The sequence below is a fragment of the Vicugna pacos genome, unplaced genomic scaffold (genome assembly GCF_048564905.1).
Source record: "Vicugna pacos unplaced genomic scaffold, VicPac4 scaffold_20, whole genome shotgun sequence".
In the NCBI taxonomy this organism is placed as follows: domain Eukaryota; kingdom Metazoa; phylum Chordata; class Mammalia; order Artiodactyla; family Camelidae; genus Vicugna; species Vicugna pacos.
Window position 1 is genome coordinate 18,130,086 of NW_027328741.1, and position 22,438 is coordinate 18,152,523.

Sequence of the window (22,438 nt, forward strand, 5' to 3'; positions counted from 1 at the left end):
ACAATAATAAAAAAACAAACAAGAAACCCAATCTGAAAGTGGGCAGAAGCCCTAAACAAGCATTTCTCCAATAGAGACATACAAATGCCACACAGATATATGAAAAAAAAAAAATTGCTCACTATCATTATCAGAGAAGGGCAATTCAAAACTATAATAAAGTATCACTTCACAATAGTCACAATGGCCATCATTCAAAAGTCCACAAACAATAAATGCTGGGGAAGCTGTGGAGAATGGGAACCCTCCTACACTGTTGGTAGGAATGATGTTGGTGCAGTAACTGTGGAAAACAGGATGGGGATTCCTCTAAAGTATAAAAATAGACTCAGCATATGATCCAGCAATCCCACTTCAGGGTATACATCAAAGGGAACCCTATTTCAAAAAGACACCTGCACCCCAATTTTCTTAGAAGTGCTATATACAACAGCCACGAAATGGAAGCAACCTAACTGTCCAACAACAGATGACAGTATTCAAAATTATGCTGTATTTACAGAATGGAATAATATTCTGCAAAAAAAATGATAAAACAGTAACATTTGCAGCAAAATGGATGTCCCCAAAAAGTGTCATCGTAATTGAAATAAGCCAGAAAGAGAAAGAAAAATAACACATGACATGACGTATGTAGAACCTTAAAAAAAAATTTGGATATGGACACTATGATTTCGTCTACAAAACTGAAACACAGTAGCAGATCTACTTAATAATCTTATGATTACTGCAGAAAGGGACTGGTAGACGATATATTTGGGAGATGTAGATTTATAAATGTTATCCATTATATATAAAAATAGATGTTTCCAAAATTTTTTTTGTATGACACTGGGCAGTAAGTTAAATAACGTGAAGTAATGTTTAATAGGCACAGAAATATATGCATGTACGGGAACTCTGTGCTATACACCACAGATTGACACATTGTAAATGGCATACTTCAATGATATATAAATGAATAAATATGTAAATAAATAAATAAATAAATAAATAAATATTTAATAATAAAAGAAATACAAATATTCACACTTCTTATATTTACACATCAAGATTCTAGGAGTAAACACAAAGTATAAAGAAGAAAATTGAATGAATGAGAGCAAGGCAAATAACAAGAGAAACAATTGAAAAGATAAAAAAAATCCTAAGTCTGTTTCTTTTCAACATAAAGTAGACAAATTTTACGTTGGTTAAGAAAATAATGACTCAAATTAAATTAGAAATAAAAGAGCAGATATTACCACTGATGTAGAGGTGCATAGCATCATAAAAGTTTACCACTAGCCAACGATTTGAATGACCTAGAACAAAAGACAGATTCCCAGAAACATATGTCTTCCCATACTGAATCAAGAAGAAATTAGGAAGTTAAATTCAGCAAAAGTGTTTAATAGTAAATCAGTAATCCAAACCTCCCAAACCAGAAAAAATTTACAAGATGACATTACTGATTAAATCTGTCATATATTTGAAGACAATTATTCACCAATTCTTCCCTAAAACTTTCAAGAATTTGAAGGGGGTGAAAGATTCCAAAGAAGTTTTATGATGCCAGCTTTATTTGCACAACCAAGCTAAAAAGGACATTAGATGCAAAATATAGAACATTATCCCTGATGAACATATGTGCCAAAATTCTCAACAAAACACAAGCAAAATGATTTCAACAACACATTTAATATATCATACACATATACGAGTTAAGGGATTTATCCCTGGGTTTAAGGATACGTCAAAATATTCAAATCAATAATGGTGACATGCCTCACTAATAAAATGAGAAATAAAACTCACATAATCATCTCAATAGGTGCAGAAATAGCATTATATATAATGCAACAGCCTTTAAATATACTCCAAACTAATTAAATTAACCCTTCAGTGGCACAATATCATATACACACAAACACTGTGTGGAGAGAAGCAAAGCAGATCTCTGTTTATTGATTCATAGAAAAAGAGCTTGTATAGGACATGAACAATGCCTCACATATTATCTAAGTTATAACAATGTTAATAATGTTAAACTGTTTATGTCCCCACGCTCCTGCAGTAAGCACAGGATGTTAAATGATCAAGGATTGTTTTAAATTTCATCATGGAATTTCATTAAGAAGGTCATCTCTTATCCAGCCGGCTTGCCTGTCTTAGGTTGTCCTCCTCTGACGATCTTACCCATCATAGGCTATCCAGCCATCCGTACTGGATACATTGAGTAGGCCATTACTTATCCAGCCTGGATACGTGACATTCCTCACAGCTTGTTTGTCAGTTCAGCCCAAGGGCTTATTCTCTAGAGCCTTCAGACAGGGGCCTACAAACCCAACATCCCTTGACAGAAAAATGGATGAAGGAAATTTGATGTATATATGCAATGCAATCAATACTTTGCATTCCTATCAACAGTGTTCACGGTGTTCCTTTTTCTACACAATCTCACCAACATCTATTCCTTTTTTTGATGAGAGCCTTATGACAAGTGTGAGGTCTTGTCTCATTTTTGGTTTATGACTTTCCTTATAATTTATAGCTCTGAACATATTTTCATGTGTCATTTTGCAAACTCTATGTTTTCTACAGAAAATTGATTCAGATCTTTCTATTCAGTTCCTAAGGACACATTTTTTAACTGGATTGTTTGGTCTTTTTTTTGTATTTGTGGTGTATGAGTTTCCAATATAGTTGCATATTAACTCTTGATTGGAAAATATCACTTGCAAATATATTCTCCCATTGTGTTCATTGACTTTTCATTTTATTGATCATTTCTTCTGCATTGTAAATCTGTTTAGAGTGATACAAACATATTTTGTTTGTTTTCCATCTGCTTCCCTTGCCAGAGGAGACATATTTAGAATCAAACTAAGTCCAATGTCAGAGTGTACTTCTTATGTTTTCCATCTTCTTCCCTTGCCAGAGGAGACATATTTAGAATAAAATTAAGTCCAATGTCAGAGTGTACTTCTTATATTTTACACAAGGATTCTTTGTTTTCAGATTTTATGCTTTATATGCCCAGGAGTGGGATTGCTGGGTCATATGATAGGTCTATAGAAAATTGCCTTCTGCTCACTTTCTGGCTGAGTTGTTTGTAGATTTTTGAAATGGAGTTGTATGAACGATGTGTGTAATTTAGGAATTAGCCTCTTGTTGATTGCATTGTTTCCAAATGTTTTCTCCCATTTGGAAGTTCATCTTTTCATTCTGTTTATTTTGCTATATAGACTCTTTTCAGTTTAATTTGGATCTATTTGATTATTTTGCCTTTGTTGTTTTCAGCTTGGGAGAGTGACATAAGAAAATTTCACTACAATTTATGTCTTGTTTTTCCTATGTTAGTTTCCAGGAGCTTTATTGTTTCATGTATTAGATTCAGATATTTAAAACATTTTGAGTTTATATTTGTACAGTGTGATGGAGTGTTCTAATTTCATTGATTTACATGTAGATGTCTAGCTTTCTCAACATCACTTGCTGAAGACTGTCTTTTAGGCATTGTATATTTTTGTTTCTTTGTCATAGTTTAGTTGACCATAGGTGTGATATTTTATTTCAGCCTCTGTGTTCTGTTCCAGTGATATAGATGTTTGTTTGTTTTCCAGCATTGTGCTGTTTTGATTACAGTTTTTGTAATATAGTCTGAGATCTGGGAGGTATACGCGTTATGCAACAAAGTTTGTTCTTTTCCCTCATTGTTTCTTTTGCATTTCTAGTTCTTTTGCATTTCCATACAAATCTTAGGACTGTTTTAAGTTCTGTGGAAAATATCAAGTAGTTCGATCTGAATCACTTTATATCCGTAGACATTTTTAGTAGTATACATATTTTAACAATATTAATTCCTGTAAAATAAGACCTTGAAATTTCTTTCCATTTCTTTACATCAACTACAAATTTCTTTATCAGTGTCCTATTGATTTTGTTATCTTGAATTTTTCATACGTTTTTCATTTTTGATCTGATTTCATATGGATTTTTTAAAATAATGGAATATTTCTTGTTAATATAAAGAAATGTGACAGTTTTTGTATATTAATCATCAATCATCCTACTTTGCTAAATGTCTTTAATAGTTTTAATTGTTTTCATGTGGAGAATCTTTAGGGTTCTCTATATAGATTATCCTGTCATCTAAAATAATACCAGATTTACTTCATTCAATCCAACTTGAATAACTTTTTTTCTTGTCTGATTGATGTTGCAATGACTTCCCATACTGTGTTTAACAGAAATGTTGAGATTGGGCATCCTTGTCTTATTCCTTAATTTGGCTTTCAGTTATTCACCTTTGCATATTATGTTGTCTGTGGGTCTGTAATTAATGACTTTAGTTATGTTCAGATATATTTCCTGAATCCTACTTTGGTAAGAAGTTTCTGTTTTTGTTGATTCTACTGTTCTTGTTGTTGTTGTTGTTGCTGCTGCTGTTTTAATGAATGAAAGTTGAAGTTTGTGAAATGCTGTTTATCGATTTATTGGGATGACCAAGTCATTTTCCCTTTTTCTTTTGTTAATGTGGTGTATCAAACTGATTGATTTCATGTAATTTCAACCTCTCTTATGATCCTGCAATGAATTAACGTTGATCATGTTGTATGATTCATTTTAGATATTGCTGGATTTAGTTTATTAATAGTACTTATTTTGAATTTTTGCATCTATTTCAATCAAAGTTATTGGCTTCAAATTCTCTTTGCTTGTACTTTGTTTGCTGGCTTTGCTATCAGGGTAATGAAAACTTCATAGAATTAATATGGGAGTTCCCCACATCTTCACTATTTTTGAATAGTTTGAAGAGTATAAGTCCTGCTTTGTATTTTTGTGCAATTCTCCATGGGAGCAGTTTAAATCTGCACCAATGTTTAATGATTTTTTAAAATGCAGATTCTATCTTTCTTCTAGTAATCAGTTTGTTCAAATTATTTGTTTCTCCTTATCTCTGTCTATTTCTAGGCATTTGTCTATTTCTTCTAAGTTGTCCAGTTTATTGGCATGTAATTGGTGACAAAATGTTCCCTTTTCTGTATATCTGAGGGAACAATTGTTATTTCTCCAATTTTATTTCTGAATTTATTTCTTTGGAACATCTCTCTTTTCTTCATGATACACCTGGATAGAGGTTTTTTGATTTTGCTTATCTTAAAAAGAAAACAAAAAACAAAATCTTTGGCTTTACTACTTTTTGAATAGTTGTTTTTGCTCTTTACTTTATATTAACACCTGTAATATTTAGGATCATGTTTTTCCTTTTTTTTAACTTTTTTTAATTGTTTTTTAATCATTTTACAAAGTTGTCTCAAAGTCCATTTTAGAGCACAATTTTTTAGGTACAATGAACATATATACATTTTTTGTCCCATTTTTTCCCCTATGAGCTGCCGTTAAGATCTTTTATATATTTCCCTGTGCTATAGAGTACAATCCTGTTTATCTATTTTACAATTTTGACCTCCCAGCCTATCTCTTCCCACACCACACCCCTTGGCAACCAACACTTTGTATTCTCTGCTTGCGAGTATATTTCTGTTTTGTATTTATGCATTTTTTCTTGATTTTGTTTTGTTTTTTGATTCCACACATGAGCCATCTCACATGGTATTTTTCTTTCTCTTTCTGGCTTACTTCACTTAGACAGATTTTCTCCTGGACCATCCATGTTGCTGAAAATGGCATTATGTTGTCAGTTTATAAGAATGACTACTATTCCATTGTATAAATATAACACCTCTTCTTTATCCAGTCAACTGTCGATAGACATTTAGGCTGTTTCCATGTCTTGGCTATTATAAATAGTGCTGGCTATGAACATTGGGGTGCAGGTGTCTTCCTGAAGTAGGGTTCCTTCTGGATTTATGCCCATGAGTGGGATTCTTGGGTCATATGGTAAGTCTATTCCAAAGCTTTTGAGGAATCTCCATCCTGTTTTCCACAGTGGCTTCACCAACCTGCATTGCCCCCAGCAGTGAAGGACGGTTCCCTTTATTCCACAGGCTCTCCAGCATTTGTCATTTGTGGGTTTTTGAATGATGGCCATTCTGACTGGTGTGAGGTGATATCTAATTGCAGTTTTGATTTGCATTTCTCTGATAATCAGTGATTTTGAGCATTTTCTGATGTTCCTTTTGATCATTTGTATGTCTTCCTTGGAGAATTGCTTGTATAGGTCTTCTGCCCAATTTTGGATTGGGTTGTTTATTTTTTCTTATTCAGTTGGATGATCTGATTATATACTCTGGAGATCAAGCCTTTGATGGTTTCATATGCAAATTTTTCCCATTCCGTAAGTTGTCTTCTTGTTTTACTTCCGGTGTCTTTACTGTGCAGAAGCTTATAAGTTTCATTAGGTCTCATTTGTTTATTCTTGCTTTTATTTCTTCTACGAGAAAATTTTCGAAACGTATGTCAGATAACATTTTGTCTGTATTTTCCTCTTGGAGGTTTATTGTATCTTGTCTTATGTTTAAGTGTTTTATCTGTTTTGAGTTTATTTTTTTTCTATGGTGTTCTAGCTTCTTTTGGAGTGTTCTAGCTTCATTGAATTACATGCTGCTGTCCAGTTTTCCCAACACGAGTTGCTGAAGACACTATCTCTATTCCATTGTAATTTCTTGCATCCTTTGTCTAAGATAAATTTACCAAACTTTCGTGGGTTCATTTCTGGGATTTCTTTTCTGTTCCATTGACATATATGTTTTTTTTTCTACCAATACACTGTTGTCATGTTGACTATAGCTCTATAGTATTATCTGAATTGTTAGCGTAAAGAAATGCCACTGATATTTGAAGCATAATCTTGTAACCTGCTACCTTGCTGAATCTTTTGATCAGCTGCAGTAAATTTTGTCTGGATCTTGTAGGGTTTTCTATATATTGTTACATATTCTCTGTATATAGTGAGACTTTTACCTCTTCCTTTCCAATTTGCATCCACTTTACTTCTCTCTCTTGTTTGATTGCTGTGGCTAGGACTTCCAAGACTATCTTGAGTAGGAGTCGTGATAGTGTACATCCTTTTACTGTCCTAGATTTTAGTGGGCAGGATTTCACTTTCTCACCGTTGAGTATTATGCTGGCCGTAGGTTTGTTATCAATAGCTTTCATGATGTTAAGATATATTCCCTCTATGCCCACTTTGGTGAGAGTTTTTATCATACGTGGGTGTTGAATTTTATCAAATGCTTTCCTGCATCTATTGAGATGATCATGTGGTTTTGGTTCTTTCTCTTGTTGATGTGCTGTATTACATTAATTGATTTGCATATGTTGAACCACCCCTGTGTCCCTGGCATGATCCCCAATTGGTCATGATGTATAATCTTTTTTCTGTGTTGTTGGATTCTATCTGCTACTATTTTGGTGAGGATTTTGGTGTCTGTGTTCATCAATGATATTGGTCTATAATACTCTTTTTTGGTAGTGACTTTGCCTGGTTGTAGTATCAGGGTGATTGTGGTTTCATAGAATGACTTTGGGAGTATTCCTTCCTTTTCAAACATCTGGAAGAGTTTGAGAAGGACTGGTATGAGTTCTTCTGTTATGTTTGGTAGAATTCCTCAGTGAATCCATCCGGTCATGGACTGCTATTTGTAGGGAAGTTTTATATTGCTATTTTAATTTCATTTCTGGTGCTCTGCTTTTTCAAGGGTTCAGTTACATCTTGATTCAGTCTTGGTGGACAGTATGATTACAGAAACTTGTCCATCTATTGTAGATTACACAGTTTGGTTCAATATATTTTCATACTATTCTCATATGATATTCTGTATTTCTAATTTTTTGTGGTAATTTCTGCATTCTCATTTCTTATTTGGTAATTTGTGCTCTCTCTCTTTTCTTCTTTTTGAGTTTGGACAGAGGTTTGTCGATTTTACTTACTTTTTGGAAAAACCAGCTTTTGAATTGGTTGATTTCTTCCTGTGTTCTTTCTGATCTCTGTTTTATTTATTTCCTCCACAATATTTATGATTTCCTTCCTTCCGCTGTCTTTTGGGTATTTTTGTTCTTCTATTTCTAGTTAATTCTGCTGGTGGGTTAAATTGTTTATTTGTGGTTGTTCTTCATTTTTGAGGAAGGCCTGTATCACTATAAACTCCCCTCTCAGCACTGCTTTGTCTGTGTCCCATAAATATTGTGTGGTTTTGCTTTCATTTTCTTTTGTCTCAAGGTACATTTTCATTTCAGCTTTGATTTCTTCATTGACCCATTTGTTTATTAATAACATATTATTTAATCCCTATGCTTTCCTTTTTTTCCCTTTGTTTCTCTGTTGTTGATTTCTAGCCTCATGACATTGTGGTCAGTAAAGATACTTGAGGTAATTTCTAACATCTTAAAACTGCTGAGGTTTCTTTTGTGCCAAAGTGCATCATGAATCCTGGAAAATATTCCACGTGAACTTGAAAAGAATGTATATCCTATTTTTGGGGGGTGCAATGTTCTGAAAATATTCACGAAGAGTAATATTTCTATTGTATTATATAAATTCTCTGTTGCCTAATTTATTTTCTGTCTCGATGATCTGTCTAGTTATGTTAATGCAGTGTTGAAATCTCCAAATATGAATCCCCCTTTATATCTGTTAGTAATTATTTTATGTACTTAGGTGCTCCGATATTTGGTGCATATGTATTAACGAGTGTGCTAGCCTCATATTGTATCACTCCTTCAATCATTATAAATTGTCCTTCTTTTTCTTTCTTTATGGCCTTTATTTTAAAGACTATTCTGTCTGAAGTCAGTACTGCAACACCTGCTTTTATGGTTTTTCCAATTATATGAAATGCCCTTTTTCTATCCTTTCACTATCAATCTATATGTGCCCTTCTCTCTGATGTGGGTCTCTTGCATGCCACATTTTAAAGGTTCTTGCTTTATCATCCAGCCTGCCACTCTATGACTTTCGACTGGAGCATTTAGTCAAATAACATTTACAATAATTGATGATAGGTTTGTGTTTATTGACAATTTGACCTTATATTTGCAGTTGATTTGGTATTTCCTCTTTGTTCCTTTCATCTTCCTTTTATGGTTTGGTAATTTTGCTTTGTATTATCATAAATTTTTTTAGTTTCAGTGACACCCTGATAAATTTTTGTCTTCTAGTTACCCTTTTATATAAGTCCATTAGACCATTAATATAACTGTTTTTATTAATCAGATAGTAACATGATCTCAAACCCATCCTACCGAGAACAAAAAATTTTAAAAAGAAAGACCAAAAAATAAATTCTCTATTTTCCTGTCTCCCTCTCCCACTCTCAGTGATTTGTATGTGTTGTTTTAAAATTTTGTGTGTATTTTATTTGTAATTCATGGGTTATCACCTTTCCAGCTGTGAGTTTCACATTTCTGTAGCATCCTGCTACTTTTCTTTTTAGAGAAGACCTTTCAATAATCCTTTAAGCTTGGGTCAAGTTTTGCTGAACTTTTGAATCTTTTTCATGTCTTAGAAAATCTTTATGTCTCCTTCTACCAAAAAGGATAGCCTTGCTGGTTAAAGTATCCTAGGATATAATATTTTTTTCATTCAGGACTTTGAATACCACTCCCTTCTGGTCTGTAGTAATTTTGTAGTGAAATCACCTGGGAGCCTAATGGGGATTCCCTTGTACTCACTCTTTGCTCTTCTCATGCTGTCTTTAGGATCAGTTTTTATCCGTGACTCTGGCCTTCTTAATTATATGTCTTGGTTTGGGTGTATTTGTGTTCTTCCTGTTTCGTACACTGTGAGCTTCCCGTATCGGATATCTGATTCCTTCTTTAAGTTTGGGAAGTTCTCAGTCATGATTTCTACAAAAATATTTGTAATCCCCTTTGATATTTCTTCCCCTTCTGGGACATTTATCATGCCAAATTTGGCATACTTTCTATTATCCCATAGGTGCCTTATGCTTTTTTCATTACTTTCCCATTGTTTCTCTTGTAGCTCTACTGATTGGGTGCTTTCTATTGTCCTGTCTTCTCAGTCACTATTTTGTTCCTCTGCGTTATATAGTCAGCTTTGCTATGCCTTTAAATCATTCCTCATCTCAGTCAACAGGTTTACCTATTCTACTCGGCTCTCCTTTATAGCTTCCATTTCATTTTTGACATATTTTATATGTCTAAACACTAACTCTTTTATTTCCTTCAGTACTTAGATCACTCCAATTTTGAAATCTTCATCTAGTAGGATATCGATGTCTATTTCACAGATCATTATTTCAGGGAATTTCTCTTGTTCTTTTAATTAGGGATAGTTTCTCTGCTTCTTCATCTTTCTACTATCTCTCTGGTACTGATTTTTATGGAGTATTTGTTATATACTGTGGTCCTAAAGGAGTAGATCTACCTAATGACAATGTAGTAATACAACTTAGAAAACAGAAAAAAGAGGGAGAGAGATAAAGAATTTTAAAGAAGGGAGAAATAAAGCTTTGAAGACATTGCATAAAGAATAATATTAAAGCAAATTGAAGCAGAGTTTGAAAAATAATAATAATAAAAATATTTTTAAAAATTTCAAAGGGATTAAAATGGGGGTATATATAATTGAATAAGAAGTATAAATTAAGAGGTTAATAGAAAATGGAACAGCTAAAAACAGATTAAAACAAGGGGGTGGTCTGTGTCCTCCTGGGGACTGTGTAATTTTAATGTGAAATCTTTCTGTATTCATCCTGTTTTGGAAGCTCAGCTTGCTGTTTCCAGAGGCCCTCCATTGAAGCCCTCATCTGTGCTGTTCCCAGGACATTTGGAAAGCAGATCCCTTCTACACTAAACACTGGTTCAGGTGCAGCTCCCTTTACTCTGGGCTGGTTTGTCACTGCCCTGCCCGATGCTGCAGACAGATGTTGCAGACTGACAAGGAAGGATTGGGCATTATGCCCTTTCCCAGCACCATGGTCAGGGGCTGCATTCCAGCTCAAAACTTGAGGGGCAACCCGCCCTCTCAGGTTGCCAATCACTCTGCTGCTCTGTGCCTCTGTACGCTCTGCCTCGGGTTTGCACACCAGACGTGGGCTCAGGGAAGACTGAGGAATAGCCCTGTCTCTGGTCTGGGCCAAAATCGAGCTCCTTGTTTGTCTTGGCAGACATGTTCTCTAAGGAACCAGACTGTAGTATCATATTTGCCTCATGCTGTCGACAAGTCTCAGTCTGGCCCTTGATGCTGCTAAGCCCCTAGGTGTAGATGCAGGTTTTGCCCCCACTGCCACCTGGGGGCAAAGCACCAGAGTGTATGGTGGCTGTGTCTGAGCCCCAGCTCTCTTCACCTAGAAACTTTTGTGGATTTTCAGAGATGGGGATGGCACCCTTCCACCAATAGGGCACATCTGCCCTGTTGTTTTATGGGGGGCCCAGGTTGTTCTGCCCTGTGCACCCACAGCAATGGCTAAAGCACACTCCATTCCCCCAGGCCACCACAGTGCACCGATTCCCATCTACCACCCAGCGCGGGCAGCATGGCCCTGCCCCCAGCTTCCGGGCTGCATCTTCGGCTGGGTGTCACAGGGATTCTCTGTGCCTGTTTAATTTAGTTCTGTCATTCAACTTATACTATGTACAGGGCCAAGCCTCGGAGGCTCCCCCTCCGTCCTGCCGATCTCTCAGTTGGAGAGGGGAGACATAGTGAATGAGCACCAATCCTTCTTTGCTTCTCCCTCCCCGTGGGGCCTGTCCCTTTCTGTTTTACCTTTTATTCTTTCTTTCTTCCTTTTCTCCTACCAGATTTTTCACATCTTTATCTACTGAAGAGGACAATGATCTGTCAGATTTCTGCAGGTTCTCTGGTTAGCTGAGTGGGTCTGTGGATATGAGTCTTGGTGCATTTGTGGAAAGGGTGAGCTACAAGCATCTTTCTACTCCTCCATCTTTGCCTCCCCCAAAGAAACTCTCACTTTATTGTGGAAGATAAACATAGTCTGGAAAAAATGGAAAAGATATTCTATGGAAATGACAATAAAGTACAGATTGCAATGTTCAACTCATAGAAAATACGTTTTAAAAAAAGGGCCAAAATGAAAAAAAATATGAGATTATATAAAGAAAAAAGGATCAATAAAAAATAGGATATTACACTCATTAAATTATATATGGACCAAACACCGTAGATCCTAGATATAAAAAGAAATTTTAGTAGACAAGAAAAAATTAATTCATTATAAAACAATAATAGTAAATGAGTTTAACTCCTCACTATTCTCATGGCCAGATCATCCAGAAAGAATATTTGTAAGGAAACAGAGGTCTTAATAGCATATTAGATCATTTGAACCTAAGTGAGGTATTGGACACTACACCAGAAAAGCAGAACACATAAATTTTTCAAGTGTGCACAGGATGCTGCCTAAGGAATTAACCACATATTATGTCATGAAATGAGCCTCAGGGAGTTTAAGCAAATATAGATTACAGCAAGTAGTTTTCCATACACAAAAGTATGATACTGTGCATCAACACTAGAAAGAAGAATAGGAAAAGCACAAACATAAAGCCAAATCACATCCTTTAAAAAAAATAAAGAAAGGTCAATGATGAAATCAAAGAGGTGATGAAATCAAAGAGGTTATAAAATCATACCTGGAGACAAATTACAATGAAAACACAGCTACATAAAATGTATGGGATACAGCAAAAACAAATCTAAGAGGGTAGATGAGAACAAATCATGACTTCCACAAGGAACAAGAAAAACCTCATAGAAAGTACCAAGCATACTACACAAAATAGAGAGAAATAAGAACAAACAAAACACAAAGGTAGTAGAATGACAAATCTTTAATGATTATGTTGAAAATAAATAGAATAAAAGTTGAAAATTAAATAACAAATCATATAATCAACAGCTTTAATTTCCTTAAAAATATTAACAAACAGGTATACATTTAGCCAGCCTTATCAAGAAATACAGAGACTGTACCCTAACAAAATAAGAAATGAAACAATAGAAATAACATCTGATATTACAGAAATACAAAAAATGATTATGTAAGCACTATGAGCTGTTACATGACAACCAACTGGACGACCTAAAGGAAATGGACAAATTTCTAGAAATGTACAGCCTGCCAACACTGAATAAAAAGAAAACTGAGAACTTGAAAAGAGTAATCAGTATAAGTTAAATTAAATCTATAATTTAAAAACACCCCTTGAACAAAATGCCGAGATGCTTTCAGTAAAACCTCTTTTCCCCCAGCTATTTTAAAAATGAAGGAGGAAGGAAAATTCCCAAAGTTATTCTATGAGGCTACCATTACCCTGATAACAAAACCAGTCAAAGACACTAACAAAAAAAAATGAAAATGAAAATCCAATATCCTTGATGAATATACATTCATAAATCCTCAAAAAACATCAACAAATGAATCCAGCAATACATAGAAAAGATTATACATGATGATCAGTTGGACTCCTTCCAGAGTCAAAAGGATGGTTCAACATACACAAGTCAATCAGCGTGACATATCTCTAATAAGGGAAGGACAAAATACACAATACCATGTCAATACATTAAGAAAAAACATTTGACAAAATTCAACATACGTTCATAATCAGAACTCTCATGAAAGTGAGTACAATGGAAACATCTCTCAACATAATAAAGGCCATTTATAATCATATATAATTCTCAGGGAAAAGGCTGAAAGCCTTATGGGTAAATTCGGGAACAAAACAAGGATTCCTACTCTCACCACATCTGTTCAATAATAATAGAAGAAAGGAAAAGGAAAAGAAAAAGAAATGAAAGAAATGCAAAATGGAAAGAAATAGGTAAAATTGTTACTAGTACTAATGGCATAACAATCTACATAGAGAGTCCTAAGGGCTTCACACTGACTATTATGAACAACAAATAATTTCATCAAGGGAGCAGGGTACAAGATTAATGTAAAGAAGTCTCTTGCATTTCTACACATTAATCATGAGATACCATAAAATGGACGTTGAAAGCAATAATAATTAAAACCCCATACCCCCGAATATCTTGGAATAAATGTAACCACATACGTGAAAGATCTAAACACTGAAAATAATAAAACATTGACAAAGAAACTAAAGATGATTCAAACAAATGGAAAGATGTGGTCTTGGATTGAAAGACTTCATATTGCAAACATGGCCGTACTACACAAAGAAACCTAATGATTTAGTGCAATTCCTGTTATGAAGCTGTAGTATTTTCCACAGAACCAGAAAATAAATATCTCTAAGTTTTACATGAAACCATTAAAAATTGCCAAAATGTTGAGGAAAAACAACAAATCTGGAGGTATATCCCTCCCAGATACCTTACTATACTACAAAGCTTAAGTAATACAAGCAGCATGGCATTGGCACAGAGATATAATTGAAAAAAAAAACAGATAGAGAGCCTAGAAATAATTCCACACACCTATGAGAAATGAAACTATGATAAAAGAGGCAAGAGTACACAATGGAGAAAAGACAGTCTCATCAATGAATGGTGTAGTGAAAGCTGGACATCTACATGTAAAACAGTGAAATGAGAGCATTCCCTGACATCATATACAAAAATAAACTCCAAGTTTATTAAGGACCTAAATGAAAGGCCTGATACTATAAAACTGCTAGAAGGGAATATAGGTGATTCACTTTTGGTTGTATATCATAGGAATACTTTCTTATATCAGTCTCCTAAGGCAAAAGAAATAAAAGGAAAAATAAGCAAGTGGGACCTAAAAAAACTTGAAAATTTCTGCACAGTTAAGGACACTATAAATGAAATGAAAACACTGCCTGTGCAATTGGAGAACATATTTGCAAACAATGCATGTGACCAGGGGTTAATAGATGTAGGTTAATAGATGTAACATGGATTTAGGTTACACAACTCAAGGTGGAAAGCAAAAATCCAATCAAAAACTAGAGCAGAGTACCTGAGTTAATATTTTTCCAAAGAAAACTTACAGATGAGTAACTGGCAAGTGATAAAATTGCTCAACATTACTAATTATTAGATAATTGCAAATCAAAATCAAAATGAGGTATCACTGAAAACTGGTCAAATGGCTATTATCAAAAATTCTACAAATAGAAAGTGTTGGAGACAATGTGGAGGTAACAGATATTTTGTTTTCTCTTCGTAGGAAAGTAAATTGTTGGAACTTATATGGAAAACAGTATTTAGATTTGTTTAAAAACTAAAAAGTTAACTACCATATGACTCAGAAGTAACTCTCCAAGAAAAAATCTGGGGAAAAAAACCTAAATTGAGAAGAACCAATGTTCAGAACAGCACTGTTTATAATATGCAAGACATGGAAGCAATCAAAGGGTCCACAGTAGACTATGGACTTAAGAATATATGATGTTTCTATAAATATACAATGGAATATTACTCAGCCATGAAAAGTATAATACATTGCTATTTCAGCATCATAAAAGGACCTACTAAATATTGTGCTTAGTGAAGTAACTAAGACAAAGACCAAACTATATTATGTAATTTATATGTGGAATCTAAAGTATAACAAATAACTGTGTATATCTATCTATAGCTATCTATTGATAGATGACAGATAAATAGATAGAAGGATAATACATGATAGATAAATAGACAAACAGACAGATAAATAGATAAATAGATAGATAGATAGATAGATAGATAGATAGATAGATAGATAGATAGATAGATAGAGAAATGATGGATAGGTAAAGAGATTAGATAGACAAGACTTAAGCAGACTCAAAGATATGGGAAAAATTAATGTTTAACAAAGTGAAGGGAAAGAGAATTTAATGGTAGAACATTGACAGATACAAAGTAGTATAAATAAAGAGAGAAGAAACATTGATAATCTGTATAGGTCATGGAATTATACACAATAGTTTAAAATACTTGTAAGTTACAATCATTGTAATAATACATAATGCAATATAATCTAGAAAGTTGTTAGAATATCTATGCTGCACATCTGAAACAACACAATATAGTACATCTTCTGTACTTCAATTAAAAAATACATCTCATGTATAATTAAGTCGTCTTTCCGTGGATAAAAGCTTCCTTTAATATTGTTTTATTTTTACTCTTTTCTTTTTATGATTACTGACTCAAATTATTTCTTTTACTGTTGTAAACAAGTTACCAGTTTGAAGTATCTATATTTATTGCCCGTGTTTTCCTATTTTTCTCTCTTTTTATTCATATAGTATAGTAGTATTTAAAAACATACCCAAAGTAACAGTTGCAAATTTCTTGTGGTATCTCCTTAGCATTTTGTTCAATGTTTTGCATATATTTGCCATTTTATATTTCTTAGATTTCTTTTCTACACCTCTTATTTGCTGTCTCAGTTTTGTTTTTTTCATCACATTCAAGTTTTGTTTGTCTGATAAAGTCTTTATTTTCACTTTATATCTAAGTGATAATGGTGTAAGTATTATTGGGTTAGTTATTTCTAATTTCAATAGTATGAAATGTAATTTTATTTAACATTTGCCAATGTTTCCTTCTCAGAAATCTGCTCATAGCCTAATGAGGTTCCTTTGTAGATTATCATAACTATTTTTGGCTGTGTTTTAAATTTTTCTCTGTCATTGCCAATTTGCATATGATGTACCTTGAAGGAGGTCCCTTTCTCTTAAATTTATTGGTGTTTTATTGGCTCACGGAATTGTATATCAGTTCCTTACACAGGTTCAGGAATTTATCAACCATTACATCTTTAAATAAACCATCAGCTGCCTTCTAACTTTCTTCTCCCTCCAGGTTTCCACTCTAATGTACACTTTCTGGGGAGATCTGATGGCTTCTGTTGAATTTCCTCACTTTTTAATATCTTGTATCTCTGCCCTCTCCTATTATTTCTAGTTTTGTATTGATGAGTTTGCTAATCTCTATTACACAAAGACAGTCTACTTCCAATGCTTTCTGTTGCATTATTCATCCCATTTATTAAGTTCTACTGGTAATCAAACAATAATTGGTTATTTCATAGTTTCAATCTCTTTGGTAATGTATTCCTTATCATCATTTCATTTATTCCTGAGCTCACTAAACTACTTTCTTAGTATTTTTTTTGTATTGAGTTTCTGTATGACACCTATTCGGATTCTGTATTAGATATATGGCAATATACTATGACTTTAAGTTTGTTTGCTTCAAGGTTGACATTGTGTGTGTGTGTGTGTGTGTGTGCACAGGTGCATGTGCGTGTGTGACTGTGTTTGTGTCAGTGTCTGTGTCTGTGTATCTGTGTGTGTGCATGCCCTATAAATTTACTGTGATTGGTCATGATCTTGAAAATTTATTGCTCTGATGACACAAAATAACAGGTTGGGAGTTGGAGTCCTTGCTTTTGTTTTCTGGTAGTTTGCAATATTGCACAATTTTTGGTTTTACTTTTCTGAGCTACCTTTGATAATATTTCAAAATGGCACTTTCCAGTCACTACTGTCTGGATAAAAGATGTGCTTTAATTGTCACTTCTTAGACTTCTCTGGTAGTTAATGCCACTCTTCTCACTGGAACAGCAAACCCTTCCTTTTATCTGATATCCCTTGAGACTCAGTTTACACATTGCAGAAAGGTTAAAGACAGGTGGGTATTTGGAATCAGACAAGTGCCTTTGCTATGTCCAGTGTTGCAAGGTACTTTGTCTCCACCACTGTGAATGGGGAGTAGGGACAGTGTCATGAATGTCTGAGTGTCTGAAAGATGGAATTTCTGTCTCCATTGTGGCTCCATCCCAGCTACATTTGACCATGAGTACTATTGCAGTTGGGGGCGGAAGCTGTGTGAATTACTGAGACCCTGACTCTACTGGGTTCTCTCAACATGTGGGCTCAGATATCCTAGTCAGGGTGCCATGGTTGCAGACACCAAATCTGCTCTTTCCTCACTCCCGCCACCTTTGTGGGTTTTAGTCCACCAAACTTCACCTGTTCACATGTATTCTGGAGTATTGTTTTGTGTTGTTATTTTTGTTGAGATGTGAACGCTCTACTGACTGTAGATTTAAGGGGAGAGACAAAAATAATTTAAACTTATGTCACTTTTAAATGTATATACTTTTTCAATTAAAAGCTTAAATTCTACAAAGGACAATATAAGAACAGTAAAGAAAGTGAACAAATCACCTCCCCTAATATCATAGTACTACAAAATATTTTGATTTTCCTGGGTTCTTTTCTTCAAAGTTTTTCCCATCTACATGTTCATTTTACTATAATATATCCCTATAATCTCTTTAATATCAATTAAATTATTTAAATATTTCTCTGTGATGTAAATATAGCCCTGCTGGTTCTCTAATTTACTAATAGTAGCTTACACATTTCTGTCTTCTCCATCCTTCTTCTCTTTCCCCACAGGAAACCACTACTTGGTACAGTACCCATATCTATGTGATTCTTTTCGTGTTTTTTTATGATTATTTCTCTTATATCTTTATTTTCCCCATTTAAGTTACAACATAGATTGTTTTTCTCTGTATGACTTACTTTCCTACGTGCAACACTCTCTGGGTCCAGTCACATTGTTCCAAATGGCAGAAGTTTATTTTTTAATTTGACAATGATGAAGTATTTATTATTTTATCTATATCTCACATCTACTTCAGCAAATCATCTGTTGATGGCAGTTGAGTTGTTCATCTATCCTTGGCTACTATAAATGATGATGTTAAGAATATTGGGGGTAATGTATCCTTTAAAGTTAATATTTTCATTCTTTTTTGAGATTTATACATAAAACTAGAATTCCTGCAGCATATAATGCTTCTATTTCTAGTTTTCTGAGCACTGTCCACACTTTTATAATAGTGGATTCATCAGTTTATATTTTCACCAACAGTGTACCTGGGTTCCATTTTATCGACATTGTTATTAACGTTTGTCATTTGTAGACTTTTTGTTAATAGCCATTTTGATCCTGTGAGATTATATTTCATTCTGGTTTTGATTTATGATTTCCTAATTAATAGCAAAGTTATGTTTCTTTTTATGTGCATGAAAATCATCCACATGTCTGTTTTTGAAAAATTTCAATGAAGATCTTTCAACTGTTTTTATGTTGGGGGTCTTTGTTTTTTTAAATATTGTGTCTAATATGCTATATATACATTATGGATATTAATAGCTTGTTGGTCTCATTGTCTGAAACTCTTCCTTCTATTCTGTGTATTGTCATAAGTCTTGCTGAATGTTTCCTTCACTATGCAAAAGGTTTTTCACTTCACAATTATACAAGAAGTGGAATCCCTATATCACATATTATACCTATTATTTCCTCAGTAAAATTAAAAACTGTTTTTGTTAGTTTTCCTTTTTTTTTTACTTAGGAGATAGATCAAAAGTAAAAATTGCTATGATTTATCTCATAGGCAGTTCTGCTCCTGTTGTTGGTCAGAAATTTTATAATTTCATGTTAACATTTAGGAAATTAATCTATTTTTGTCTTACTTTGTATAACATGGGAGGAAGTGCTCTTACATCTTCCTGTTACATGTACTGTCCAGTGTTCCCAGAACTACTTGTTGAAGAGACTGCCTTTTACCCATTGCATACTCTTGCCTCCTTCATTGTAGACTAACTGACCATATGAGTGTGGGTTTATTTTAGGACTCTTTATTTTGTTCCATTAATCTATGTGACTCTTTTAGTGATATATTTTGATGTTTTGATTACTGTAACTTTGCAGTATATTCTTAAGTCAGGGAGGATAATACCCACAGCTTTGTTCATTATTCAAAGATAATTTTATAAAATTTGGGTCTTTCACAATTTTGTACAAATTTTTTCATTTTTCTCCTTGTTTTGTGAAGAAACATATGGATTCTGTCAGAATAGAAATTTACTACAAGGAAAAAACCTGAGAAAAATTGTAAATTGTGTAGGATAAATCATAGAATATTAAACAACCAATGGATTGCTGCAAAAATCAAAGAAAAAATACATAAAGAAATATGACCACAAAAACAAAGTCCATGGGGTATAGCAAATGCAGTATTTATAGGGATGCTTATAGCAAAATAATCCCACTTATACAAATAAGACACATCTCACTCTCATAAAATAATCTTACAAACAAAAGATGTAGAAAAATAATAAAGAAACTTGTTAGTAGATGGAAAGACAGCTGGAAGGTCAGAACAGAAATAAAAAAATAAAGATTAAAAATAGAAATATCTAATCAAACTACATAATGGCTTTTGAATGATAAATATAACTGATAAACTTTAACGAGACTCATGAGCAAAAAGAGAGTACAGATTAAAAAGCTCCAAAATAAATGAGAAGTTACAGCTTATATCAAAGTAACAGAAAGCATCATAAGATGATACAAGAAATTATATGTCAATTAAAATCAAATCCCTAGAAGAAATGGACAATTTCTTAGAAAGACATAATCTCCAGGATGGAATGAGAAATGGAGAATATTAACAGATTATCACTAATGAAATTGAATAAGTAATTAAACAAAATCTCCCAGAAACAAAATTTCAGGCCTAGGCAAATTCACAGGTGATTTCTTCCAAATATTTACAGAAGAGCTATTACCTATATTTCTCAGAGAATTCCAAAAATTTGTAGAGGAAGTAAGGCTTCCTACCCCACATTTGTTTATCACACTACTACTAAAAGAGGAACAAATATTTCATAAAATTACAGGTTATATACTACTGATAAGCATAGATGCAAAAATCATCACTAAATTGTTAGCAAAGCAAACAAAACATTAAAAGGATTATACAGTATTTTTAAGTCCCTTTTATTCCAGGAATGCAAAATTGTTTCATTACCCACAAATTAATCAATATGATACACCAAACTAACAAATTGAAAAATAAAAATTATATGGTCACCTCAAAAGAGTCATAAAATGTTTTGACAAATTCAATATCTATTTATGATTAAGTTTCTCCTCAAATTGGGCATGAGGAAACATACCTCAACACAGTTAAGGTCATATATGAGAAAAATTCAGCTAACATGACACTCACTGATTAAAAGCTGAAAGCGTCTCCTGTAAGAGAAGGAAGAAAACAAGAATGCTCACTCTTACCACTGTTATTCAGTATAATATTGGAAATTCCAGCCATAGCTATCCAAAATAAAAGTAAATAAAATATAGCTATTTCAGAAAAGGAGTAAAAGTATCTGCAGATGAAATACTTTAAAAAGAAATCCTAAAGAAGATGCCACAAAACTACTAGGGCTTATCAATGCATTTGGTAAAATTTCAGAATGTAAAGTTAACATACAGAAATCTTGCATTTCTACACACTAACAACAAGCTAACAGATAGAGGAAGTGAGGTAACTGTCTCACTTAGAGTTGCATTACAAAAAACAAAAAAATCAAGAAATGTATCCAACCAAGGAGGTAAAATACCTGTACTCAGAAAACAATAAAATATTTATAACTGAAATTGAAGATAATGCAAACAGATGAAAGGATATAATATGTTCATATATTAGGAAAAAAATTTTGTTTAAATGACAGTACTAGCCAAGAAAATACACAAATTACATTCAGTGCTTATCAAAATACAAAGTGCATTTTCAGACACTTACAAAAAATAAATCTTATATTTACATGTAAACACAAAAGAGTTGAAATCACTAAAAAAGAAAAGAAAAGAAAACAAAACAAAACAAACAATCTAAAAATACAATCAACTTTGACAAAGAACAAAGAGGAAGTATCACTGTCCCTGATTTTAAACTATAATATAAATCTACAGTAATGAATATAGAAGTGGCACAGAATAAACAGAATAGTGGAACACAACAGAATGCCTAAAAATTAAATCAGACAGTTATGGTCATTAAGCCCATTACAAAAAATGAATATACATTGGGGGAAAGGTAATCAACAGGCACATGAAAATGGTCAACATCACTAACCATCAGAAAAATGCAAATCCAAAACACAGTGAGATTTTATGTCACTCCTGTCAGAATGACAATGATCAAAAAGATAACAAATATAAATTTTGGTGAGGATGTAAGGAAAAGAACCCTGATCCAAAGCTTGAGTGAATGTAAATTTGTACTGCCACTGTGGAAAACACTCTGGAGTTTTATCTAAAAATTAAAAATGAAATATGATCCAACATTTCCAAATCTGGATACTTATTCCAAGAGAATAAATCACTAATCAGAAAAGATATATTCAACCCTATATTCACTGCTGCATTATTTACAATAGCCAGGATATAGAAGAAAATTAATTTCTCATCAAAAAATGATGGATAAAAAAAGTCTGTTTATAGTGTATATATCTAACCATCTATTAACTAAATATTTATCAATATTTGTATATATATATATGCATACACTCTAAATATGTATATATATATATATGCTCACTGTATATATATATATGCACACACACACATAAAATTTCAATGGTTTATAACTCAGTTCTAAAATGTATAAGTTCTTGCCATTTGCAACAAATGGGTAGACCAAGAGTGTAATATGCT